The sequence below is a fragment of the Tursiops truncatus genome, chromosome 6 (genome assembly GCF_011762595.2).
Source record: "Tursiops truncatus isolate mTurTru1 chromosome 6, mTurTru1.mat.Y, whole genome shotgun sequence".
NCBI classification, from domain to species: Eukaryota; Metazoa; Chordata; class Mammalia; order Artiodactyla; family Delphinidae; genus Tursiops; species Tursiops truncatus.
The window spans coordinates 112620258-112627717 of NC_047039.1; positions in this window are offsets into that span (position 1 = coordinate 112620258).

Below are 7460 nucleotides of genomic sequence, written 5' to 3' on the forward strand. Positions count from 1 at the left end.
TCCCCCTCTCACAGGCGGATGCTCACAGACCCACAGAGCAGGTGGAGGAACCCGGTGACCTGCTTGCCCTACAAGAGGTCATGGCCCACTGGGCCCAGGAGGGACTGGGGAGCTGCTGCCTGGTGGACTGAGGGGCTAGAGCTGCCCCCAGTTACTCACAGCAGTGGAAGTGGCCTCGAGGTTCCCCCAGGCTGCCCGAGGAGGATGCTCCAAACCTGCACCCCGCACCCGTGGCCGTAGCTGCATCCTGCAGGGGGGTGTCTGGGGCCAGGCCAACTCCAGAGTTCCCGACTCAGCTGCAACTCCAGCATCAGGAACCGCCGGCCGGGGGCCTTGGGCCAGTGAGTCCTCACCTCTGCTCCCCAGTGCTGCTTCCTGGGAAGTGGGGTGAGAAGCCGGCCTCCGGGGATCCCTGTGGAGCTTGGAGGAGAAGCCAGGCAGGAAGGCCTAAAAAGCCCTGCTGGGCATTGGGAGGCCCCGGTGCCCCCTCCTTCCCCCTGCATCCTGCAGCTGGGGGGTCTTCCTGCGACCCCTCTGAGCCTCCTGCTGGAGCCTTCGCCCCATTCACCTGCACCACTGGCTCAATAGAGTAAAATCGCTCCCTTGGGCGCAGGAGGACGCGGAGACCTGCCCCAGATGCAAAAGTAGGGGGAGGGGTGGCCAAGCCTGAGCCCAGAGCTCCTGCCGGGGCCCCCAACCCTGTGTGAGCCTGCTCTCCAGGACGAGGGGGGCTGTCGGTCAGAGGGCCGCTGGGCTGGCTCCAGGGTCCCCCTCCTCTGCTTGCGCTGCCCCCGACTGACCTTCCAGCCCTGGGCCCTGCCCACTGTGCCCTGCAGTGCTGGGGCTTCAGCACACCAGGGGCTGCTGCCCCGCCCACCCAGTCAGCAGGGCTCTCCCTCCATGCTGGGGTGGGGTGGCTGTTAATCCCAGGGGACTCTCCACAGCTACTAGGGGAAATCCACCACTTTAAGGCCTCCACTTTGACACAGTGGAGGAGCCGGGGAGAGAGCCTAGCCAGGCCGGCCAACGGCCAAGGGCAGCTCCCAAGATGCCAGGCTTCTCAGGGGATCAGTTTCCTAGGGCCACTATTGTGTTGTGGCTTGAACAACAGAAATGTACTGTCTCATCCCAGAGGCTGGAGGTCGAGCTCAGGGCGTGGACAGGGCTGGTTCTCCTGAGGCAGCTCCTGGGCTTGAAGACGACCCTCTTCTCCCCGCACCTTCCCTCTGGGCAGACTTGTCCTCATCTCTTCTATAAGGACAACCAGTCACATTGGACGAGTTCCCCTTAGAATGAAGATGGCTTCATATTACCTCTGTCTCTTCTTTAAAGGCCCTTTCACCGAAGACAGTCACATCCTGAGGTGCTGGGGGTCAGGGTTCAATAGGTGAATCTGGAAGGGGGGCACATAATTCAGCCCACAGCACCTTGGTAACCCTAGTCTGTGGGCCTTTTGGAGACACCCAGGGATGGCGGCTCTCTGTTCTCCAGAACAACAGGGACATTCTGATGCCCGTGAGGGTGGGGGCAGGACCCTGCCCAGCGGGAGGGACCTGGATGGCGGCTCACCCTGGCTGTTGGTCCAGGCCTGCCGACAATCTCGCCCCTTCTGCACGTGGAGCTAAGTGTCTTATCTGTGATGCTGTCCACACCGAGCAAGGGAGTGCGGCGGCGGGTGGCGTGAGGAGGCAGAATGCGGCTAAGACAGAGCCACCTCCTGCAGAGGCTCCGTGCCGGGGTCTCCTCTGTCCATCCCTAACCACAGCACCTTGCCCTTCCCGAGGAGAGGCCCAGGGCTGCAGGGAAATGCACCACAGTCCCCGTGACAAGTGTGGGCAGATGCAGCCCAGTACCATGGGTGGAGCCGGGCCTCAGAAGGCCACGTGGTCATGCCACGTGGTCCCTCCCTCCAGGGACCTGATCTCGGTCAGCATCCCGGGCCGGCCCCCAGCCTGTGCTGCATTTGCTGGGTGAACCAGGGAGCGAGTGGGGCTGAGCTGGAAAGAGTTGGCACAGGGAATCAGGAGCCTGTGCTCTGGTCCTGGCTGTCACACTGCACTCCAGGGCCCCGTGATTGCACCTAAAATTCTATGGGTTTTCTCTAATGGTTTACCCATGAAGCCCCCCTCCACTGCGTCAAAATTTCCACACAGCTCCAAGAAGTGAAGGCCTCTTCACCCAGCCAACCCAGAGTCCAGCAAAGGAGCTATTTCCCTCCCAGAGCTCACGTCCAGGACCAGCAGCCCTGTACAAGCAAACCACTCAACGCTCAGCTGGTGGCATCACGCAGACCCGACACTCAGGTCCACCTGAGGCTGGAGTTCTTCGTGGCTGCACAGCGCCAGCCCAAGGCCAGGCAGCATGGTTCTCAACGGCCAGGGAGCCGCCCCCCATCGAGGGCAGGGACAGGACAGCATGACTGCTGGAGCCGCCCACAACAGGCGCGCCCAGGACCGGCTGAGACGTGATGGGTGAATCAGGCCTGTCGGCCCCTCACTGCACGGCCCTCTCCCTGCTCCGTGCGGCACGGCTGTTTCCATGTCATGCCCTCGATGTTTCTATCGGGGGCCAAGTAAACTTCACAAAATAATGGCATTTCCAGACAAAACGGCCCGTGATGGGCCCCAGTCGGACTTTGGACGCATAGAGCGAGTTTACGATCGTTCAGACAACAGGATGTGGACCTACCTCTCCCGGCCTCAGACTCCTGGGCAGGTTACCCTCCTGGAGAGGTTTCCTAGACAAATGCTGAGCTTGCAGCCCAGAAAAACGTCAGTTGGAAAAATCCCTGTGGACTCTCGGTAAGAGCAGTCTGTGTAAGTGAGAGCTGCCCAGAGGTAAAGGGCTCCATTCCACAGACGTAAAGGGCGTTTCTAGACTGCCCAGGACAGCGTCTGCTGAACATGGGGATCTCATCCCATCTTCCCCGCCGGCCCACACGGGACCCCACCTTGGGAGGGGAAGGCACAGGTGTCCACGGAGCCTGCAGCAAATGGCCCTCTGTGTGCACGGAGCTGACTCGGACCCCAGCTTCCTGGTCTGGCAAATGGGCCAGGAGAGACCCCTTTGCAGGCTGTGTGATTGCTTTGGGGGGATGAGGCAGGGACTGTTCCAGGCACAGAGCACGTGCTCATGATCAGGGAACAGAACCTCAGAGGGGTTAAGGCACTGACCGGTGAGTGGAGGCGAGGGGGGCCCAGCCCCACGTCCGAGCTCTGGCCACTCCCTGGCCGCAGTGCTCTGTTTGCCTCTCGGGTCTGTGGGCTCAGGCAGAGGTGCTTTGCACACCGTGAGAGGTTCCCGCTCTCAGCTGCCGCAGGGGCCGAGGTGCCCTCAGAGGTCCGCCCTCCTGTGGCCCTGCAGGGAGTGGCGGCTGCCTAGGCCCTAGCTGAGGCCCCCGAGCCCCTCCCTGCGGGGTTAGCTCACTCCCACGCCTGGTTGGTGGGTGGGCTCCCGGCCCTTTTGCCTTGCGTGGATTCAAAGCAGCTCAGAAGGGCCTTTGCCATAGCTGCGTGGACCCCTGCCTGGGCCTGCCGCCCTCGCCCTCCCTGTAAGGCCCTGTGTGCGGGCCCCGGGCTCAGAGCCAGGAGCCTGGTCAGACACCATCTCCGAGGCAGTTCTCGCCGCTGGCAGCAGGAGCTCAGAGCCTGGGGCTCGGGGGCTCAGGGCAGGGCAGGTGCCCTGGTGGGGAAAGCAGAGACGGCTGTGTGCTAGCATCCGAGGGCCCCGACCTCTGGGGGGCTGGGGGCTCCCCGAGGAGGTGACCCTGGCTCAGACCCCAAAGTCGCAGAGGAGTCGCTCAGGGCCTGGTGCCACCTCTCAGGGATGTCCTCCCTGGATGGTCCCCACCAGCAGAGGGAACACACGCACCCAGGCCCAGCGGAAGACTCTTGGGGCTGCACTTCGGGCCGTGATGGAGCAGAGAGTGGAGGAGGCCGGGAGCCGGGGGGCCTCCGCTGGCCCAGGCAGGGGGTGTGGACTCTTGCCAAGGAGAACGGGGCCGCGGAGAGGGTTTTAAGAGGAAAAGGCTACATCAGAGTTGTGTTCTGGAAAGTTCTCTGACTGCAGGGTGGAGAATTGCTCAGAGAGGCAAGAGCAGGTGTGGGGAACGAAGAGGCCAGAATGGGGATGGAGGTGGGAATGGGGAGGCAGGGGCTGGGGTCAGCCTGGACTTGCCAGGAGCCCAGGGCCCAGCCAGGAAGCCGACCCGCCCGTTATGCACCCTCGTCACGGACGCTGTCCACTGCACGATGTGAGTCCGGGGCCCGGCACCTCGCAGGGCCCCCAGCAGCCAGGGGGGGAAGTGCTGTCTCCCCTCCTGTCCACAGATGGGGGAGCGAGGTTCCCCACCGCGGGGGGCCCTCGACCCACCCAGGGTGGGTCTATATTCTGTTCTCCACACAAGCACCCCCTTCTCACATCCTCCTACACAGCCACCTCCTGGTCCCCATTTGCCTGGCCCTTGGCATTTCATCAGCTGTGTCCTGTGAGGAGTCAAAGGCCTGTGCCCCCGTTTCACAGGTGAGAGCACCAAGGCCCTGAGAGGGGAGCGCAGACCCCTGCATCTCCCTACAGAGTCTCTCCCGACTGGTCCTCCCCGCACGGCACCCACCACCACTAAGGGATCAGATGCGAACACACTCTGCCTCCGATAAGCAGGGCTCCTGCTCTTTCAAAGGTCCTGGCCACGGGACACGTCCACATGGCCCCATCCTCTCACCCACGCCACACACAGAAACTGAGGGTGACACCAGGAGGATGTGGTGCGTGGGGACTGGAACCTGGGTGGTCCTAAACCCCTCTCCGCCTGGCCCCGAGGACAGCTGCACGTGGAGGACCACAAAAATCTGCCGCTTAACAAATAAACAGGAAGATAAATCAACTATACTTCAATTTATAAGAAGGAAGTCACAGAAGAATTCACGAAGTGAAAACAAAAATCTGTCACTAATTATAGGGAATGTGTCTTAGCCTTGTGAATAAATACATGAATTAATCTCTTAAAAAATAAAACTAAAAAATAAATAAATGAGAAGAACTTAACAGCAGTGGAAGGAGAAGGTGGGCCCTAAATTCGCACAGGCTTCGTGGTGGGATGCCTATTTTTATGCTTATTAGTATTCCTGAAAAGTAAACCAGATGCTATTTTAGGGCAAAAACCTTCAGCTCTGTTTTCTTCACCTCTCAGAGCAGTGGCGTGGGTCTGGGTGGGACAGCATCCAAGCAGGGCCCTGTTCCTTGAGACAGCCATGCTTAATTTTTATTCATTTATTTTTTGCGGTACATGGGCCTCTCACTGTTGCGGCCTCTCCTGTTGCGGAGCACAGGCTCCGGACGCGCAGGCTCAGCAGCCATGGCTCACGGGCCCAGCCGCTCCACGGCATGTGGGGTTTTCCCTGACCGGAGCATGAACCCGTGTCCCCTGCATCGGCAGGCGGACTCTCAACCACTGCGCCACCAGGGAAGCCCAACCGTGCTTAATTTTTAAGAAGCTCCTGTCCTGTGGTCATCATCTTCACCCTGGTCCTCATATTAGTGTCCCAGGGCTGCTGTAACAAATGACCACAAACCGGGTGATTAAAACAACAGAAGTGTATTCTCTGAAAGCCAGGTGCCAGAGCTGCCCTCCCTCTGGAGGCTCCAGGGAAGGGTCTCCTGCTGGCCTCTTCCAGCATCTCGGGGCTTCCAGCATTCCTTGGCTTGTGGCCACATCACTCCAGTTTTGGCCGTCATCTTCACGTGGCTCCTCCTGTGTGTCTGTTCTTTAATCTCCCTCAGCCTCCCTCTCTTATAAGGATCCCCGTGATGGCGTTTAGGTCCCATCTGGGTAATCCAGAATGCTCTCCTGCTCTCAAGATTCTTAACTTCATTACATCTGCAAAGACTTTTTTTTGCAAGTAAGGTCACATTCACAGGGGCCACCATTCCACCCTCCGCCGTCCCGAACACAATAAAAGAGGCCTCCGTGCCTGGAGTTTCAGGTACTCCCCAGCTCGGAGACTGAGAAGACACTGCAGTCAGCATGGGTTGGAATGCCGGGCCAGTGGTGCAAGAGCAGAGAACCCACTACATTCCCTGCGTCCCGAGGGTAAGGTCCCCAACGGCAGGGGACAAGGCCAGGGACAAGGCAGCTGGTGAGAGGACATGCATCTCGGTGGAGCCGTGCCTGCGGCGGCACGGTGCCCAGGGGTGCCAAACACCGCCTGGGGTTGTTGTTTTTTCCAGTAGGGGTTAGTTTTATTTGTTTTCATTTTTAGTATGAAACCAATATTTTGAATGGAAATAGCTCCCAGATTAGATTTTCTTCCATAAGAGGAAATAGAAGAGAATATAGAATTTAAAATGAGTGTCCCAAAGTGGAGTTCAACCCAGACACCGAGTTCATTCATTCCTCCAAATCTTTGAGCTCAGTCCCTGAGCTGAGCAGCTGTGGAGCTGCAAGTGACTCCGGGTTCCTGCAGAGGGGGAGGAGGACGAGGATGGCAATGTTGGCTGGAAGGGACATGGCAGCTGCGTGACCTTTAACCCTCACTCCTGCCATGACACAAAGAGCATCTGCGATTCGCAGGTAAGGATTCAGACTCAGAGCATTTAGAAATGGGGGCCAGCGCTGTCAAGTCTCCAAGTGGAGAAGCCAGGATCCCACCCATCCACCCCAGGGCACACGCCCTTTCCCTGCTGCCCTCCAGCAGAAACAGTGCCAAGCAGACCCACACTGACTCTTAGGGCCCGATGCGGGGACCAGGGCACCGAGAAGGAGGGTGTGCAGAGCTGACACTGGGGACCCCGGACAGGTCTGGCTGTGGGATACTGACAATGGCTCCCAAAGACACGCCCACACTCTGATCCCCAGAACCTGCAACTGTGACCTTATTTGGGAAAAGAATCTGTGCAGATGTGCTTAAGTTAAGGACCTTGAGATAAGGAGATCATCTTGGTTTACCCCTAAAGCCCATTGAAATTGTCCTTAGAAGAGGAAGACAGAGGGAGGTTAAAAACAGACGCACAGAAGAGGAGAGATGGGAAGACGAGGCTGGGTCTGGAGTGACCCACCAGAGCTGGAAGGGACAAGGGAGGTCCCTCCCCTGGAACCTCCAGGAGGAGCGCGGCCCTGCAGACCCCGTGGTCCTGGACTTCTGGGCTCCAGAACAGGGAGAGGGTGAAGCTCTGTGTGTTAGCCACCTGGCTTGTGGTCATTTGCTCTAAGAGCCACCGAACACTAATACGCTGTTCTTCTGAGACCTCCAGAGGGTGGGGCACCTGGAGGGGGACCCGGAGGGAGGTGGGACGTATCAGGAGACAGGTCCGCCTTGAGCCCAGGCCCCTTAGCTGACATGGCCCAGTGGCACCTGTCCCCTCGCTGGGCCAAGGGGGTGGTTCTGGGAAAAGGCGTCGGGCCTGGGGCAGCCCTAGATGGGCTGAGGGGGCTGCCGCTCCGGGCTGGGTTCCGAGAGGCGGGG